The 17,773-nt window shown below is 52.3% G+C and overlaps 1 protein-coding gene across 13 annotated transcripts in view; it reads left to right on the top strand.

The window, feature by feature from the left end:
• Positions 1 to 219: 219 nt before the first annotated feature.
• IL4R (interleukin 4 receptor) overlaps positions 220 to 17,773 on the top strand; it is a 40,366-nt gene continuing 22,812 nt past the window's right edge. For 2 of the 13 annotated variants that reach the window (XM_024744474.1, XM_024744468.1), the window contains exon 1: positions 220 to 340. The gene's annotated coding sequence lies outside the window, so the exon portion shown is untranslated. Of the gene's footprint in view, positions 341 to 2,890; positions 5,228 to 10,950; positions 12,142 to 17,773 lie in introns of those variants that run through there. The other 11 variants (XM_024744473.1, XM_024744467.1, XM_024744471.1 and 8 more) reach the window with 9 other exon arrangements.

The raw sequence follows: 17,773 nt of genomic DNA, 5'->3' as shown, positions 1-17,773 counted from the left end.
GTGACCTGCAGGGGCCTTGGGGCCCGGGCGCTGGGATCGCCTCCGGGAGAGATCGGCAGCCCCTCGGACTGCGGGGACGCGGGGGACCGGGACAGGGACTCAGCTGTGACCGTCGGCGCCCCTGCCGGGAGGGCGCCCCGGGGAGCGCTGGGTGAGCGGGGCGGGGCGGGGCGGCGCAGGCCAATGGGCGGGGAGCGGGGCGGGGCGCAGGAAGCTGGGCGGGCTTGGCAGGGGGCCTAGGAAAGCCCCGCCCGGCGCAGCCAAGGCTGGGACTGCCGCCCGGGGTGTCTCCCACTTCCTGCTCCGCCGCTGGAGCGGCGACTGGACCAGGAACGCGCAGGTAGGACCCGGGGCCCGCGCACGGGTGGGAGGCTGGGGGATCGGCCCGGGCACGCGGCGGCGGTCCACAGAGCGCTGGGCCGCCGGCGGGACGCCAGGTGGCGGGGACCCCGGGATTTCCCGATCCCCGGTGGGGATTGCTCACCTGCCGGCTCCTCTTCGCGCGAGGGGCAGCGGAGCCTCCGTGCGTTCCGCCCAGCGCACCTGAAGCGGGGCTGGGGAGGTTAGTGCTGACGCTCAGACACCCGCACGCCCCAAACTCGCCCCGTCCCCGGCACGTCAGAGGGGCGGCCTCTTGAAGGGGTTTGGGAACGTCGTGAGCGTGGGGGGAGGCAGGTCTTGGGCCACCAACCTCCCCCGTCTTCTCTGGGCAGTCACCCCCAACCCCGCGCACAGGAAGTCGGTGAGGATTTGGATAGAGGAATCTGGTGAAACAAGGCCCTTTCGACCTCTGCTGTCCTTATTTGAATATTGGATGGGCCCAATAATAGCGATCATTTGCTGGGACTTCTGTTGTACGGGCCTGCCCTGAGCACTGAAAGTATTCTGAGTTAAAGTTCAAAATAACCTTTGTGGTCGGTGCTTTGTGTTTATTGTGGCCATTTTGCAGATGAGAACTGCTGAGGCACAGGCAGCTTAAATGACTTGCCCAAGGTGATGCCCACAAAAGAAGTGCAGAGCAGGATTCCAATGCACTCATTCTGGCACCAGAGCCCACTGCCCTCCACATGTCAACATTGGTCAAACTACCCCATAAACACATTCTCCAGGGGATTCGCTTAAGGCACAGCTTCCCAGGCTCTTTTTGGTGAGATTCAGATTCAGTAAACCCAGGAATCTAGATTCTTCTTCTCCTTCCTCTCCTTCTCCTTCTTCTTCTTCTCTTGAACAAAATCTATGTTTCTTATAATCAGGACAGTCTGGGGACCGGCAAACTTGGTGCCTGCTGCTGGGATTCACACATCACCCCCAGGCCAGCACTTACCCTGCTTGAATCCCAGCCTTTGCCCTCTGTGGCGAGGAATGACCCCCGCCCCCCTGCAACTCCTCCCCTATGGGTGGCCTTTTAGGATCACCAGGCATTTGCTGGGACAACAGTGCCTTTATTAAAATCCTTAAGTCCAGTGGGAAAACTGAGGCTCGGGTTTCCTTTTGTCCAGGTGTCCCCCACAGTCAGGGGTTTCCAGAGTCCTACAAAGGCCACTTAAACTCAGCCCCACCATGAGTACAGACGAGGATGCTGAGGTATAGAAAGGGAGGTGACCCACCCCAGCCATTCACTCACTCATTAGCACTCTCTGGGCACTGCTTGAGTGCTGTTCAGGGCACTGGTGTTTGCCCTCAAGGAGCTCCCTCTCGGGGGGGCGGTTGGGGAGAGCTATGAGGAAGGGAGGAAGCACAGGTAGGGGTTGATCAACCTTCATGGGTCAATGGGACGGACTTCATGGAGCAGGGACCTCTGAGCCAGCCCTGGGAGAGGAGGAGAGGAGCTTGGTAGGTGCAGAATGAGAGGGAACAGCATGCTGAACATTGGGAACAGCATGGATAAAGGCTAGGAGGTCGTTCAGGGAGCGGGGGAAAAGCCAGTGCTGGATGGAAAGGTGGGGAGTGTTGTGAAAGGCCTTGAATGCCATGCCGAGGAGTGTAGGCCAGTGTATTTTACCTTTGCCTGAACCATAAGAATCACGATACAGATTCCTGGGCCCCACCGCGGACCTCTGGAGCTAAATCTAGAGGGAGGCTGGGGGAAGGCCGCAGGGAGGGAAAACCACTAACCAGTCACACTGGTTACAGCACACCCAGTTACCAGCAGGTCTGGGATGACCTGAGGATATCCAAATTCTGGGCAGTGACTGAGTAACTGATGTGTTTTGTACAGCAAAGCCCAGGGTTGCAGAAAGCCGAGGGAGGGACAGGAATGCTGTCCCCGAAGGCATTCACAATTTCCTGCTGTTCAGATGCAGAAGAGGAGTTGAAATGAAGTATCAAGGAAATGAGAAGAGAGACCCTTTCCTGGACCCCCTTCTCTCTATCCCCCTACCCCCCATCCCTACCCGCCGGATGGAGGAGAGAGTTTGGGATCAAATGTCCACTGCCCTTGATGGCACCTGGGAGTGGGGCAGGGACAGAGGCCCCCTGGGTGCTTCGTTTCCTCACATTTGTAAAATTGAGCTTCTATGAGTGCTAATGACATCATGTTTTATAAGCTCCTTAGCACAATTTCCAACACAACACATCCACAGTCAGAATCCATGTCTGTTGTTAGCTGTCAAGAAATATATAGCTTGGAGGTTAAGAGCATGGACTCCGGAGCCAGATCGCACAGGTTCAAATGCTGGCTTTGCCACTTCTCATGGAGCCAAGTTCTCAAGACTTCAGTTTCCCCATCTGTGAAATTATAGTGTCTACTTTATACCATTTGTAGTGATGATGAACTGAATTCATAAGTGTCAAGCATACAGAACAGCGCCCAGTGTGAAGTAAGCACTATATATTTGTTAAGTAAATAAATGAACCCCATTGGATGGCATTTAATCTGCCCATTTTGCAGGTGAGGAAACCAAGACTCAGACATGTGTGTGGCGGCCTTGCCTAAGGTCGTACATCTAAGAGCACATCTAAGAGTGACAGATGGAGGGATTCAAACCTGCTTTCCTTCCCAACCTCTGTCCTTTCCCACTGTGCCACTTTGCTGGGGTGGCCAAGAGGGACATCTTTTGGAGCATTCCTCGGGACCGTGGAGACATACCAGTCTTGTTTGACCAGATTTCCCTTGGCTCAGCTTGAAGAGAGGCCGACGCTTGCCTAGATGTTGTACGAATTTGCCCTTGCAAGAATGTGGATGGGAGAACCCCAGTGGAGGCTGAGAGACCTAGAGAGACCGGGGGACCCTGCATCTGATGGGCCGTAACCCCTGTTGCTTTGCTTCCAGCCAAGTCATTCTGCTTCTCTGACCCTGAGGCAGAGAGAAGGTCACAGGCTTGAAGACAGGGGCCCCAGGTTCAAATGTGAGCTTGCTGTTCTTCCTGTCTGTGGGATCTGGAGGACGTTGCTTAACCTCTCTGAGCCTCAGTTTGCTTGTCAGTAAAATGGGTGTTTGGAGGGGGAGGGGGCGGTATTCGTGAGATGGTTTTTGGAGATACCTTGCCCACAGCTCCGTGATTGCTACTTTTCTCCCCGATTAGGACAGAGTCACTTCTTCACATCCAGCGCCTGGCTTCCTCATTCATTTCTTCTTCGGATATTTATTGGGTACTTGTGTGCCAGGCAAGGTGCCAGGTGCTACTGGTAGAGCACTGGACAAAGTCCTTGCTCTCCTGGAGTTCGACTTCTAGTTCTGAAAACAGGCAGTACACAAACAAACATACACAGATCTATGCTCCTTATCTAACATTGGAAATCCACAAGCTCTGAAAACCGGAAGCATTCTCATCACTCAAGTGGAAGCAAGACCCGACATGAACTAACCGCAAGGCTCTTTGAGGCTTTATTTATTCCCCTTGGCGTGAAGGCTCGTGTGTCTTGCTGCAGAGATGTCCGTGTGATTGATCACGGTGTGCTCCTCGGGCCCCATGGGGGGCGGGGGTAGTTTTGATGGGTGGTATTTTATACAAGATGACCTTTCTCTAATCTGAGTAATTCTGAACTCGGAGACACACCTGGCCCCCAGGATCTCGCACAGGATGACAGGCACCTACGGTATCGTGTCACATAGTGACAGTGCTTGGAAGCAGTGTGGGGGTGGAGTCGGGGGAGCCTCTCTGAGGAGGGACATTTAGAAGGACAAGGGGCAGAGACCCTGGAGGAGCGGGCCAGGTGGAGGGAACCAGAGAGGATGCTAGAAAAGGTCTCGTCCGCCCGACCGGCCCCATTTCCGGGCCTGCTGCTTGCCCCTGCTCTGCGTGCACAGTTCTGTCTAAATGCACACATCTTCACCTTTCCAAGAAGTGGTGATGCCTCTGAGGTTTCGGGTTTGCCTCCGACTGACTCATTTTCATTCTTGGGGCCCCCTTGGGACTCCTCATCTTCTCGACGTCACTTAAGAAATCCAAGTCTTCGCCAAAGCAGGCCTGGGAGCTGCGACTGTCTGGGGATGCTCACCATCTGGGCTGGCATCTGAGTCCCCCCTCCGCTTCCCTCCAGAGAGAGAGGGAGGAGGTGTGTCCGGGTGAGGGGAGGAGAAGCTTGGCCCTCGAGGGTTTGGTGGAGCAGCTTTCCTGAGAGGGAGGAGGTGTTCTAAGCAACAGGACTGTGAAGGGACTAACAGCCTCCGGCCTGCAGAGCCAGTTTGCAAGGCTGAAAGTGACAGGCACGCACATGTCTTGAGTGCCAGCATGGGGCTCGCTGCTTATACTCAACTCAGCAAGCGTGCTGGGGCTGGGGACACAGCAGTGACTGATGCAGCAACAAGGGCCCTCGTGGAGCTGACCGTCTAGTGGTGGAGGTGACTTTTTTTTGCGGTACGCGGGCCTCTCACTGTTGTGGCCTCTCCCGTTGTGGAGCACAGGCTCCGGACACGCAGGCTCAGTGGCCATGGCTCACGGGCCCAGCCGCTCGGCGGCATGTGGGATCTTCCCGGACCGGGGCACGAACCCATGTCCCCTGCATCAGCAGGCGGACTCTCAACTACTGCACCACCAGGGAAGCCCTGGAGGTGACTTTTGAGCTAAGACTTGACATAGACACGTGGATATCTGGGGAAAGAGTGATCCCAGCAGAAGGAACAGCAAGTGCAAAGGCCCTGAGGCGTGTTTGACTCACAGCAAGGAAGCTGATGTGGTTGGCTGGAGTTGAAGCAAATCGAAGAGGCCTGGGGAGAGAGGTCAGGCAGGCCAAAGCAGCCAGAGGCCTGCATTGTCTCACTCAACTTGTACAGTAACTCTACGAGGTAGGAGCTGCTCACCTCCCATCGATCTGCCCAGCAGCCCTGTGCACGTGGTCAGGCCAGGACCGACGTCACAGGTGATCCGATCATTGCCCAGATCATTTTACAGATTATTTTACCGATGAGCATCTTCCCAGCATGGCAGACACCCTAAAGCAGAGGGGGCGTGGTGGAGCTGAGGGTCGTGGAGGCAGGTAGATGCGTGGGTGCCTCCCCAGTTCCCTGGGGAGGAAACTGAGGCTCAGGGAAGAGACTGACTCGGTGATACAACTTGGAAGGGGCAGAATCTGGATTCAAATCCAGGGCTGGAAGCCTGTACATTTAACTACTATTCTGAGCCATCCAGCCCGAGGAGCAGAGTTTAAAAGAAGTAGGTTTCTAGGTTAGAAATAAGGGAGCACAGTCACCGAGAGCTGTTTTGGTGAACTGCGGAAGGCCTGAGGGTTTCCTGAAGCAGCCAAGAGAGTGTTTTGTCTTTTTAAGAGGAACTTCTCCAGAGAGGAGGGACGCCAGATCTCTGCGGGGGCAGCCCTCCAAGCCCGCAGGCCCTCAGCTTCCCAACAGTCTTGCTTATGGGGAGTAGGCCTTCTAGAAACGAGATTCTACTGTTGGACAGCTCTAACTGGGATAATATCTTTCCTGGGATTTAGCCAAATTAGCTTTCCAGGAACTTCTGCTTCCTGGCTTTGGTTCTACCCCTTGGAGGTAGTAAGCATCCTCTTCCATCCCAGCGCAGTGATTCTCTTATTCAGATGACACAGCCATAATTCATTCAGTCATTCTTCCTCTTCAGTCTGGCTTTGGGCATGATCCAATTGGTCAGAGTCCCACATAGAAACCATTGCCTCCCCCAAAGCCTGCCCAGTCAGAGAGGAGGGAGACTGTCACCTCCTTGGATCTGGAGCCCATACCTCTGTTGATACCACCTGCAATCATACTTTGTAGTGGCCACACCCCAGTTGGGGCTGGTGTTGAACTTGTCAGCTAAACCCTCCAGTTCTCTCGTCTACACGAGCTGCTGTCAATTAAGGTTTCTTCCATTCTGAGGTTCCTTGTTTGAGGCTAACAGTCATTCTCAGTCTTTCTTGTTTTCTAGTAAATCAACTGCAGGCTATAATTTTTTCTCTGAGTACTGCTATGGCTTCATTCCACAGGTCTTGTTACACAGTGTCATTCACCGCTAGCTATTATAGTTTATAATTTCCCTTTTGATTAAAAGTGTTATGTGCGTTATAATTTTTTTAAGGTAGATGGAATTTTTTAAGTTATTTTTTGATTGTTGATTTCTGAATGTATTGCATAATGGTCAATATTCATAGATTCTGTGATATCAGTGATGGAGAATTTGTCGAGATCGTCTTTGTAGGATTTTCTGGTCCATTTTTTTTCTGTTTGTTCCTCTTGTATTTGAAAGGATGTGTGTTTTTGTTGGGTTAAAGTTCTAGAAATATATTTTGTTCACGCTTACTAATTATATCATTTATATTTTCTCTGTTTTTATGTAGTTTTCTCTACCTGATATATCTCCCACTATGATAGAGGATCTGTTCATTTTTCTCTGGCCTTCTCTCAGTTTTTTGCTTCGTTTTTGTAGGTATGTTGTTAGGTGCTTATAAACAATACGAATAGAAGAGGGTTCATGTGCAGGCAGACTCTCAACCACTGCGCCACCAGGGAAGCCCGGTTCATGATTTTTATACCTTCTTGGTGAGCTACTCCTTTTATCAGTATAAAACAGCTACCTTTCTTTTAATACTTTGATGCCTTAAATTCCATTTTATTCAGTATTAATATTCGTATACCTGTTATCTTTATTTGCATTTTTCCTGACTAATTTTCCAATTCTTTATTTTCTTTTCTTCCCCTCTAACGTCGAAGGACTTTTCTTTGACCCCAGTCTGGTAGCCGCATGAGTTTAAAAAAAAAAAAACAAAAAAAGAAACTTGCATTTTAGTCTCAGCTCTGCAACCCACTTGCTCAGTGATCTTGGGCAAGTCATTTTCCCTCTTTGGGCCTCAATTTCCTAAACCGTAACATGGGGATATGACTCGCTTTGCCCCTCTCTAGGGTTTTTGTGAAAATAACAACACATAGTGAATATGAAAGGCATTGTAAACATCCCTGTACTCATATTAGTTGTTGGGTGTAAACACTGGCCAGCATTCTAGGTAGCGAGAATGGCATGTACAAAGGCCTGGAGGAAGGAACACATCCACAATGAGGGAGCCAACGACTTCAGTTTCGCCATCATTGGTTGGCTGCCTCTGCGTTCACAAGGAGACGTGCATGAGACACAGTCCCTGGCCTGGAGGACTTTCAGTCTGGAAATGGAGCAAAATGATGTGCACGGCTCACTCTTTATGAGAATGGAACTGATGTTTGGACAGAGGGACAGGCAGAGCTGGGAGGTGGGGGGAGGAAAGAGTAGCGTTTGATCAGGAACACCCTGAGAGGGCGGCGTAGGAGGAGGGCACCGAGAGGCAGAGGAAACAGCCCAAGGGAAGTGGGGAGTCTGTGGCTCATATGGGGAGGGTGGGGCAGGGCTGCTCTTTGATCCCCTCGTCCGCACCCCCTGAGGAGGAAAGCAATGGGGCTTTTGCAAAATTTTGGAACTCCTCACTGACAAATGATACTGCCCAGCCACAGGAGGGCAGGCGGTGATGGCGTGTCTCCAGCCTTGCTCCCTTTCATCACCATAACAACCGTATCCCACGGGGACAGAAGGAAGGAACGTTTGGGGGTGCCAGAGCTTAGGGAAGGTGCGGGGGAGGGGTTTCACCTGTTGCTTCTTTCCTCTCATTGGGGGTCTTCTGGTGTCTCAGGACACCCACTCACCCAGGAGGACATCACCTGGTGGCTGTAAGCCACAGAGGGACCACAAATGTGGGGCGTGGTTTTTAAAAATTGAGCATTTAAAAACCAGGGTAATATACATACAAATCTGGGTTTCTAGCTTCTTGTGAAAAATCGAGCACCCTAGTGACCCCTAGGTCTTCATTTACATGGTGCAAAGCAGAGTGGCGGGTGCCTGTTAGGACTGGACATGTGCTCGCCACCTGCCGTCTCTCTACTCACTGAGGTCAGGCATCTGTGTTCTCTTAGATATTTGGTTGACGCTGGGGGAGATGACCCTCCTTGGTCGTGAGAGGTGGCTGGGAGCTGGGAACTGCCCCCGGAGGGAGTGAGCGCCCCATTGCTGGAAGCAGGCAACTAGAGGGTTGATGGCCCCGTGGCAAAGGCCTAGGGGAACTTGAAGTGTTAGCTGACTTGGACTCCGGGGTCTTTGGGGATCCACCAGCTCTGAGAACTGGCTGTTCTGAGACCTTCGATGACAAACCCCAGTAGCCTCGTGCACCCTCTGCTCTATTCCCTTCCCTCTCACCCATCGTATTTTTCTTTTTCTTTTTATTGCAATGTGCATGCAGACAAGTGCCCGGCTTCACAAAGTAAACACAAGCGTGTATAACCTGATCAGGAAACGAAGCATGACTCGCCCCCCAGAAGATTCTCTCCCGCCCCACCTTCCCCAGGACACTTTCCTGACTACTAACCCCAAGACTGGTTTGTGTCCTTTTGGACTTCATATAAATGGAATGAGTATTGCCCTTTCAAGCCCAGCTTCCTATACTCAGCTTGTACTCTGAGACCCTTCTGTGCTGTCATGGCAGCTGTCATGTACTCAGGGTCTGTACTTGGCGTTTGGAGACGAGCTTTTGCTGCCTGCTCCATCAGCACTGCCCTAAGGCTCTTCTACCCAGCTATGCCAGCCATGGTCTCTGCCTCCCCTCAACCGCCCCAGGAGGCAAGTGGTTCAGCTCTCATTTCACAGATGAGGAGACCGAGGCTCTGAGAGGACCACAGTGTGCCAAGGTCTCCCAGCCAGTCAGTGCAGAGTCCACGCGCTCAGGCTCAGAGTTATGCTTCCGCATCTTAGATGCTCTGGGGTCCCTGCCCATGTGGGTGTCCCCACACATCTGTGTGTCCCTGACTGTGCCAAGAATGATAAAGGATGAGACAACAGAAAGAACTCGAGGGACAGCCCCATCCCAACCCCCGCCTGTCTGCAGACAGACCATGAACAGGGAGCTCTTACCTGTGCTGACTGCTTTGTGTTTGCCCAGGGACAAAAGTCCTGGTCCCTGTTGAGACACGCTCCTTGTGAGGACTGGGCAAACAGTGGTCGGTGGTGGAGGCCAAGTTCTAGTTCATCACTTCCTGCCTCGTTACCTTGGGACTATTTCTGAATTCCCCTGAGCATCAGTTTCCTCCTCTGTGCAGGTAATGTTTAACCACATCTTCCACACGGGGCTTGCTGGGAGGAGCAAACAGAGAGGTGTATAAAAGGAGTGAATTTACGGCGGCTTCCTCCATGCCAGGTGCTGTACTGTGACTCCAGAACCAAAAGATCTGGGTTCAATTCCCAGGCCCACCTCTTACTAGCTGTGCATCCTTAGGCAGGTTCCTGGACCCCTCTGGGCCTCAGTTTCCCCATGTCTACAAAGGGAATGATAATAATTGCACCTTCCATGTTCCTCAGTTGGGGAAGGGTGGAACCTATGGGCAGAAGGGCCCAGGGCATGGTCTCTAAAGGCTCAAGGAATTGGGGGCAATCATGGTGACTTCTGGTGACCTCAGTAAGAAGGCGAACTGGGAGCCGTGACTGTCACTAAGACAGCCAAACTCTAATCAGCATCTTGGGGCCGAGACATCTTGTATCTGTGTATCAGGGCAATGAGCAGTAATCAGGGTAACGCCCCAATTACCAGCTCTCTGGAGATCAGCTCCCCCCTCCCCTCTTGGGGTGGCCAAGATCGGTGTGGTGCCTGCCCTGGGGTATATAAGGAGACTCTGAGCCAGAATTGGTCAGTGTTTATCCAGCAGTAAGAGGCAGAAAATGCCAGCTCTGGGAGCTGTATCCCTGCCTCCATCAGGGATGGCTGGCCAGGCCGCACTGCACACAGCCAGGGGGAGTGCGTGCATTTATTCTTCCATTCAGCAAATATCTATGGACCACCCCCGCCCCGCTACTGTGTGCCAGGCACTGTGCTAGGCTGTAGGGCTATAGCAGTGAACAGGGTGGGCACAGCCTGTAGGAGCTGGTGTTCTCTGGGGGTTTGGACTGTGCACAGGACACATGCGTGTGTGACAGGCAGTGAGGAGTAAGTGCCAGGAAGAGAAGTAAAGCAGAAGAAGGGCCTGCAGAGTGATGGAGGCTGTGGCCGCTGGTCCTGAGCAGGTGACGTCTGCACTCAGGTCCTCAGGCGCAGCCTCCTCCCTGGGGGCACTGGTACCTTCTGAGGATGGGCGTGGCTTCCAGGATCCTAGATGGAGTCACCCGGCTGCCCCTCCCATGGACATTTGGACTTAATGTGTCCGCAGCCAACGTGAGCGTCCACATTGCCATAAGGTGGCTGTTAGCACAGGATGCCAGCCTGTCCCGGAGATGGTACACCCCCTTGGGGCTCTGGCCTGGCCGAATCCCACGAAGGAGGTTCACGGTCTCCAGCCCCCTCCCTCCCCTCTCAGACAAGGCTGTGTCTCTCACTCTGCAAGCTCCCGTGGGCTTCAGCCACAGCTGATGACCTGCAAACCGGTCTCTAGCGTGAGCCTTCCTTCTGAGCTCCAGGCCGCTAGGACGTACTGCCTCCTGGATGCCTCTTGGGGCCCATCGCCTACTTGGACTCACCAGGTCCACAGTATGGTGAAGTGCATGGTCTTCCGCAGCAAGACCACGCCTCTTCGCGGCACCCGCCACTGTCCTTCCGCCCGTGCGCCAGCCCAAGGCCACCTCCCTGCTCCCAGCTCCCAGCCACCGGTCATCACCAAGTTCTGCCACGTCTACCTCCCAAACAGAGCTAGAGCCTGGCTTCTCTTCTGCAGCTCGAGCGGCACCGCCTCTTCTGTCAGCTACTCCTGCACTCGTTCTCCACACGCAGGTCAGAGTGGGCTTTCTGGAAAGCAGCTCCTCTCCTGCCCAATAGCCTTCAGTGGCTCCCTACCGCCCTGAGGAAGAAGTCTGAATCGCTTCCACCCCTGGTAGACAGTGTTGTCTTCCGGCCCGTCTGACTGCATTGCTCTCATCCCCTATGACCCCTACCCCTCACTGCAGCCAAGGGCCTGTCTCGTAGGATGGGAAATGGGCCCATCCTCCAGTAGCTTCTCTCCTCGCTCAAATATTTGTTAAGGGAAAGAAGGAAAAAAGGCACGACTGAATGGCCTTTTTCACATCTGTAGTAGCTGGCACACAGGAGGTGCTGAGAAAACACCTGCAGCAAGAATACATGGGGCCCAAGCGAGGGGGTGAGGACCCGAAGCACACAGTGGGCACGGGGGGAGCCTGGTGGGCTCTTTGGCCGAGGTGTCTGGTTCTTGCTGCTGCCAGCAGCAGAAGGAGCCTGCTGCCGCCCCTCCCCTCCACTCTCTGGGCTGGGGGTGGGGCAGGCAGGCAGAGCCCAGGCCATTTTGGGGCCCTGGCCGGACTTCCTCACTATCCTGGGTGGGGCTGGTGACGTGGCTTTCGCTTCTGGGAACCCTAGGTGGACAGCAGTTCTGGGAAGGCTGCTGACCCGCGGAGAAGTGTATCCCTACCCCCCCTGCCAGACGAGCTCAGCAGACGCTTCAGGCCAGCGTAAGATTGTGGAGTTTCAGGGGTCGGCGGCTCCGGAGGGAGGTCACCCACAGTGCCTGCTGTCCCAGGCTTCCTATCCACATGCCTCTTGTCACAGGACCGGCTGCATCCTGTCTGCTGATCCAGCCTCCCACCCCCTCCCCGTCGGTTTGCAGCCAAGAGAGGGGAGAGGACCCGGAGGCCTGCACACCGCACTGGCTTTAGGAAGAGCCCCGCTGGGTCGCTTCTGTGCTGCTGCTGGCTTCTGACATTTCAAGACTCGCCACTCGTCTCCCCCCAAATAAAAAGAGTGAGTTAAGTGTGTTTCCCGGTCAGCAGGAGTGTTTTCCCACTCTGTCTGCTTCTGCTCTTTTCTTGGTCAGGCTTTCACCCACTCTGCTGCTTCCTAACTCCATGAACTTGGCTTTGTCACTTGCCCTCTGTAGGCCTCAAGTTTCCTCTTTGGCCAATCGGACTAATAACACCACATGCCAGGGCTGCCATTCTGAGAGGCAGTGGTGCGTGGATTCTGTGTGCGTGGATTCTGGAGTGAGATTGCCTGGGTTCAAATCCCGGCTCTGTGACCACAAGCGAGTGCTCTGGCCTCTCCGTGCCTTCGTCTCCTCATCATTAAAATGAGGATTTTTTTTTTTTTTTTTTTTTTTTTTTTTTGGTATGCGGGCCTCTCACTGTTGTGGCCTCTCCCGTTGCGGAGCACAGGCTCCGGACGCGCAGGCCCAGCGGCCATGGCTCACGGGCGCAGCCGCTCCGCGGCATGTGGGATCTTCCCGAACCGGGGCACGAACCCGTGTCCCCTGCGTCGGCAGGCGGACTCTCAACCACTGCGCCACCAGGGAAGCCCTGGCAGGCGGATTCTTAACCACTGCTCCACCAGGGAAGCCCTAAAATGGGGATTTTAATGGCATCTACTTCATAAAGTTGTGAGAACTAAATGCTTAATATATTATAAGCACTTAGAACCATGCCTGGCACGTAATAAGTACTGTATATGAATGACAGTTATTAGGGGCAAAGGCTTGGTACGTACTCCATGTTTAAAAACAGATTATTGTATTCATTGTTGTTGAATTTTAACCAATCATTGATTTAATAGATGTTTCATGAGCACATACTGTGTACCTGTCAGGCACTGCTTAGGCACAGGGGACAAAACAATGACCATGGCTATTTTACTTAAAGGAATGTTTGTCGTACTGATTTGTAAGACCACTTGATATGTTAAGGCCCTTCACTTTCTGTAATGTAGATTGCCACTTTTTGCTAATCTTTTGCTTGCTTGCTTTTTTTCTTTACGGTGTGTTTTGATCTGGGGAAGTTCAAAACATTTCTGCAGTCAAATCTTTCTATCTTTGCCATCTACCTACTGAAATAAAATAAACATTCACCTATATAACCTCAGAGATATGATTTGAGATGGTGATAAGTGTATGACAGAAATAAACAGGGTGCTGTGATGAGAAGTAACAGAGGGTGCCCTCGCTGGATGGTGTTTCCGGGTGTAAAGGGTGCGAGGGAGGAAAGGGACAGGGGTGTGTCAGAAGGCCAGTGGGACAGAAGGCTCGTGGGGGAGGGAGGGAATAGGAGGGGATGGTAGTGGGGTCTCCGGGGGCCAGATCATCAGAGGGGCTGGGGTGGTTTGGGTTGGGTTTTTTTTTTGCATTTTCTTAAACTTCTTATTTTATGGTAATTGTTGTAAGGATTAATCCACGCAGTTGTAAGAAATAATACAGAGAGATCCCCTCTACTCTGTTTCCCCCAAGGGTAACATCTTACAAAACTATAGTTCGGTATCACAACCAAGATATTGACATTGATAGAAACCACCGATCTTCCTCAGATTGCCTCCGTTTTACTGGTACTCGTTTGCGTGTGTGTTTGCACACGCACGCACATGTTATTTTTATTCGTTTTGTTAGCTTGCTTCTTATTAATTTAACTGTATCACGTGTACAGTTTTTGTCTCCACCACTGCAGTGAGATACAGAACAGTCCTATCATCACAAGGAGATCCCCGTGTTGCCCTTTTATAGCCGTACCTCCCTCCCTCCCTGCTGCCCCCCCAACACCCATGCGGGCGACCACGAATCTATTCACCATTTCCATAGTCTGATCATTTCAAGAATGTTACATAAAGGGAATCAAGCAGCATGTAGCCTTTTCGATTGGCTGCTTTCATTCCGGGGCTTGGATTTGATTCTGACTCAGAGATGCTGCTCTTGGATGGGCTGTGGACCCCTGGGGCTCTGTGCTCCCTCCCCAACCCCGACCCCGGGGTGAAGACATCTTTCACCAGAGGCCAGAGGCCAGTGAAGTGAACAGACAGATCGTGGCCTGGTTTCCAATTTGAAAATGACTCTGGTTTCAGCACAGAGAAGAGACTCGCGTTTGTAGCAACTGCTAACTGCCCCCCACCCTGCCGGCTCCCCCTCGTTTCAGCGTTCTCCCCAGCCCCAGACTGGGTCTTGGAAAAACCTTGCCACGACCCTATTCAAAGACCCTCAAAAACCGCTCATTGCCTGGGGGGCGGGTGGGGCTTTGACCTGGAGTCCTTACTTGGGCTTCAGTAAGCTCAAGTAGCTGCTGTGTCTGAACCACTAAGACGGAATGCAAAGTTAAATGTGTGCACTTTTCTGGAAACAGAGCTTGGAGTTTGCATCAGAGGTTCAGATGGGTCAGGGACCTCCAAAACTTTGAGAACTCTGGGGTCTAAACACAGATAGTGGTTAAGAGCCAAGGCTCTGGAGCCCCACTGCCCCTGTTCAAATCCCAGGACTATCACCTCTCTGTAACCTCAGACAAGTCACTTAACTTTCCTGAGCCTTGATTTCCTCCTCTAAAAATGGGAAAAAATACTAGTAGTTACTGAATAGGGCTGTTTTAAATATTGAATTACTGTATGTACAGTGTTTAGGAAGAGACTTGGCATGTTTAAATATTTTGGTAAATATTGTATGTTTGTTGAGTGCATGATGAGACTGCAGGAAATAGGAGAGCAGAGCTGTTTAGGGAGAGGCCTTCTAGCCCCTCGGGGATTTTCAGGCCCTCTCTGTATTAGTTGTCATCCCCTTGACAAGCTTGAAATCAGCGAGATTTCTTCCAAATGGATGCACAGTTACAATTGGGTACTATCACCTCCCTGGTCTTGGCTCTCATATCTCTGTTAATATGGCTTTAGCTAGAAGAGCTGGCTGGGGGTTTTTTTGTTTTTGTTTTTGAGATACGTGGGCCTCTCACTGTTGTGGCCTCTCCCGTTGCGGAGCACAGGCTCCGGACGTGCAGGCTCAGCGGCCATGGCTCACGGGCCCAGCCGCTCCGCGGCATGTGGGATCCTCCCGGACCGGGGCACGAACCCGTATCCCCTGCATCGGCAGGCGGACTTCTCAACCACTGCGCCACCAGGGAAGCCCCGGAAGAGCTGTTTTGATTATTGAATTAATCGATGTAAAATGTTTAGAAGGAAGCAGGTTGACCAACTCTTCCTGGCCCATTTCATTCCGTCTTGTTGGGTTCAGTCTGTGGTTCTAGGAGAAACTGGAGTTGGTATATTGAAAGGTACCTTGGTCTCAGAAGCCAGCAGACCTGGATTCTGACTCTGGCCCTGCCCTCTCGCCAGCTGTGGGACCCGATGGGCAAGTTATTTGATCTCTCTGGCCTCGGTTCCCTTAGGAAGAAAGTGGAAATAACAACCCATCTTGCAGGGTTCTTGGGCAGAGTCGATAAGGTAATAACTACTGCACATGGCGAAAGGTCGAGCACATGTGAGTACTTAACAAGCACGACTTTGTTTACACAAATGCTTGGTTCAGCATAAGGGAGCTGTTTCCAATAGTCAGGCTCTGCTCAAAAATGACCTAGGGGTGACCACCCCATCCATGGAAAGAGTACAAGCAGAAACTGGATGGCAACATGTCAGAGGTGGGATCTCGGCAGGCACCCCTGTTCAGGTTGCCACTTCGGCTGGGCAGGTGACCCCAAGACTCCCCCCAACCCCTACATGTCAGGGTATGGACTTGAAATTATTTCCTTTTGCCATGTGTCTTACACCCTGATCATTTGGTAATTATTCTTTTTAATTCCTCTGCTTCTCTGCACCTTCGTCCTTCGTTCCCTGTGATGTTCAGAGAGGCCTTGTCACCACCACATCTGTGCCGCGGTTTCTCCTGAGATGCAGCACCTGCCATCCCTGTGCAACCAGTCAGTGCGCGTGTGTGGGTGTGTGTGCACATGCATACGTCTGGATGTGCCTTCCAAAACAGATCAAAGATAACACCCTGACCGCTGTAGATGTCGTGATTTAATCTACCCTGGGGGGGTTGCTTCACTCCCCCACACCTTTTTAAAGCACTTTACCACGGTAGCCTTTCTGCTGTGTGACCTTGGACACGCGTCTTGACCTCTCTGTTTCTCTTTCTTCAAAATTGGGGCTAGAGTGAGCCCTTTGACATCTCTGCCACGGGATGCTGTGGATGTCTGTGAACTCACAAGAAGGAAGGTTGCTGGGACTTGGCAGAGGAAACCAGCATCACTGTTTTCCAAACCCCACCCCCACCCCTCCTTCCTTGGTCTTCACCGTGGCTCTGCCAGGAAGGCCAGTTGAGACTTTGAGTGGATACCGAGTCTCCCCCTAGGGAGAGCTTTCCAGCCCCGTGCTGAGCCCATCAGCGGCCCCACATCATGTCCAAAGTGAATTTATTCGACAGACTTGCCTGAGCACGTGCTGCGTGCCAGGCATTGCCGTAGGTACGAGGAGACTGGCCGTGCACAAGACAAGCACAGGCTCTCGGGATGACGGACACACAGTTGAAAGGAGAACATCTCCCATTCTCCTTGCCTCTTGCCCCCAGGGCACTTTTTGAAGAGTCTAGGCCGCTTCCTGCATAGACTGCCCCTCAGTGTAGGCTTGTCTGATGTTTCCATGTGATTTGTGCTCTGGGGGCAGGGACCCCAGGGAAGTGATACTGTGTTCTTCCAAGGGCATTGTTTTCAGAAAGCTCATGACCTTGGTTTGTCCCATTCCTGGCCATGTCGACACTGACCGTTTGGTTAAGGTGGTATCTGCCAGGTTTCTGTATATAAGGTTCTATACAATTACATATATCGAGTATTGTATGTGAATTATGTAAAGTTAATTAATGTGAGTTTGTGGGGAGATACTTGGAGCCTGCTGTGGTGAAATAGAGCTGTCCCTTCCCCCCACTTACTCATCTTTATCGCCGTAGACTCCTGCACCCCTATTTTAACTCTAAGGGTTACGGTTGGTTACTGTAATATTCATTGTGAGGCTCTAATTGTGCCTGTTTTGGCCAGTGGGCATCCATCCTAGCTGGCTCCTATGTCTTTTCAAGCGGTCCCCATCATTCGTGGAGTACTTCCTTACTTTCTGGCACAAGAAGAATTCCAGGCTTTTCTTGTACTTTCCCTGCTCCTGGAGTCAGCTGTTTCTCCGAGGAGCCCTGGTTCCTGTCAGTTGAGAATAGTATTTAGAAGCCAAGACCTGGGCACTGGGATGGCATGATCGTCAGATGCAACGCATGATTCTGGACCAGATCCTGGACTTATAAAGAGCGTTGCTGTGGCAATTAGCAAAAGGGAAACAGGGTCTGTGCATTAGCTGGCAGTAACGCATCTGTGTTAATTTCCTGGATTGGATGGTTGTGTTGTAGCTATGTCGGCGGCTGTCCTTGTTTTTCTCAATAAACACTGGAGTATTAAGGGGCCATTTATTCATTATGAATAGATGGATGAATAGAATGAACAAATGAGAGAGAAGACAGAGACAGAGACTGAGAGAGTATCAATGAGGACAGGGAGAGGAAAGGCATGGGGGTGAGAGTGAATTTGAAGAGCAGCAGGAAGTAAAGGTGTGCAGGGGGGCAGGTGCAGGCCCGGTGGAGAGGGAGGCGGGGCCGGGCGGAGGGGGC

This window comes from Neophocaena asiaeorientalis, unplaced genomic scaffold (genome assembly GCF_003031525.2).
Source record: "Neophocaena asiaeorientalis asiaeorientalis breed wild unplaced genomic scaffold, Neophocaena_asiaeorientalis_V1.1 scaffold91, whole genome shotgun sequence".
In the NCBI taxonomy this organism is placed as follows: domain Eukaryota; kingdom Metazoa; phylum Chordata; class Mammalia; order Artiodactyla; family Phocoenidae; genus Neophocaena; species Neophocaena asiaeorientalis.
The sequence above is the reverse complement of the archived record's forward strand: the minus strand, read 5'-3'. Positions and strand labels throughout refer to the sequence as shown.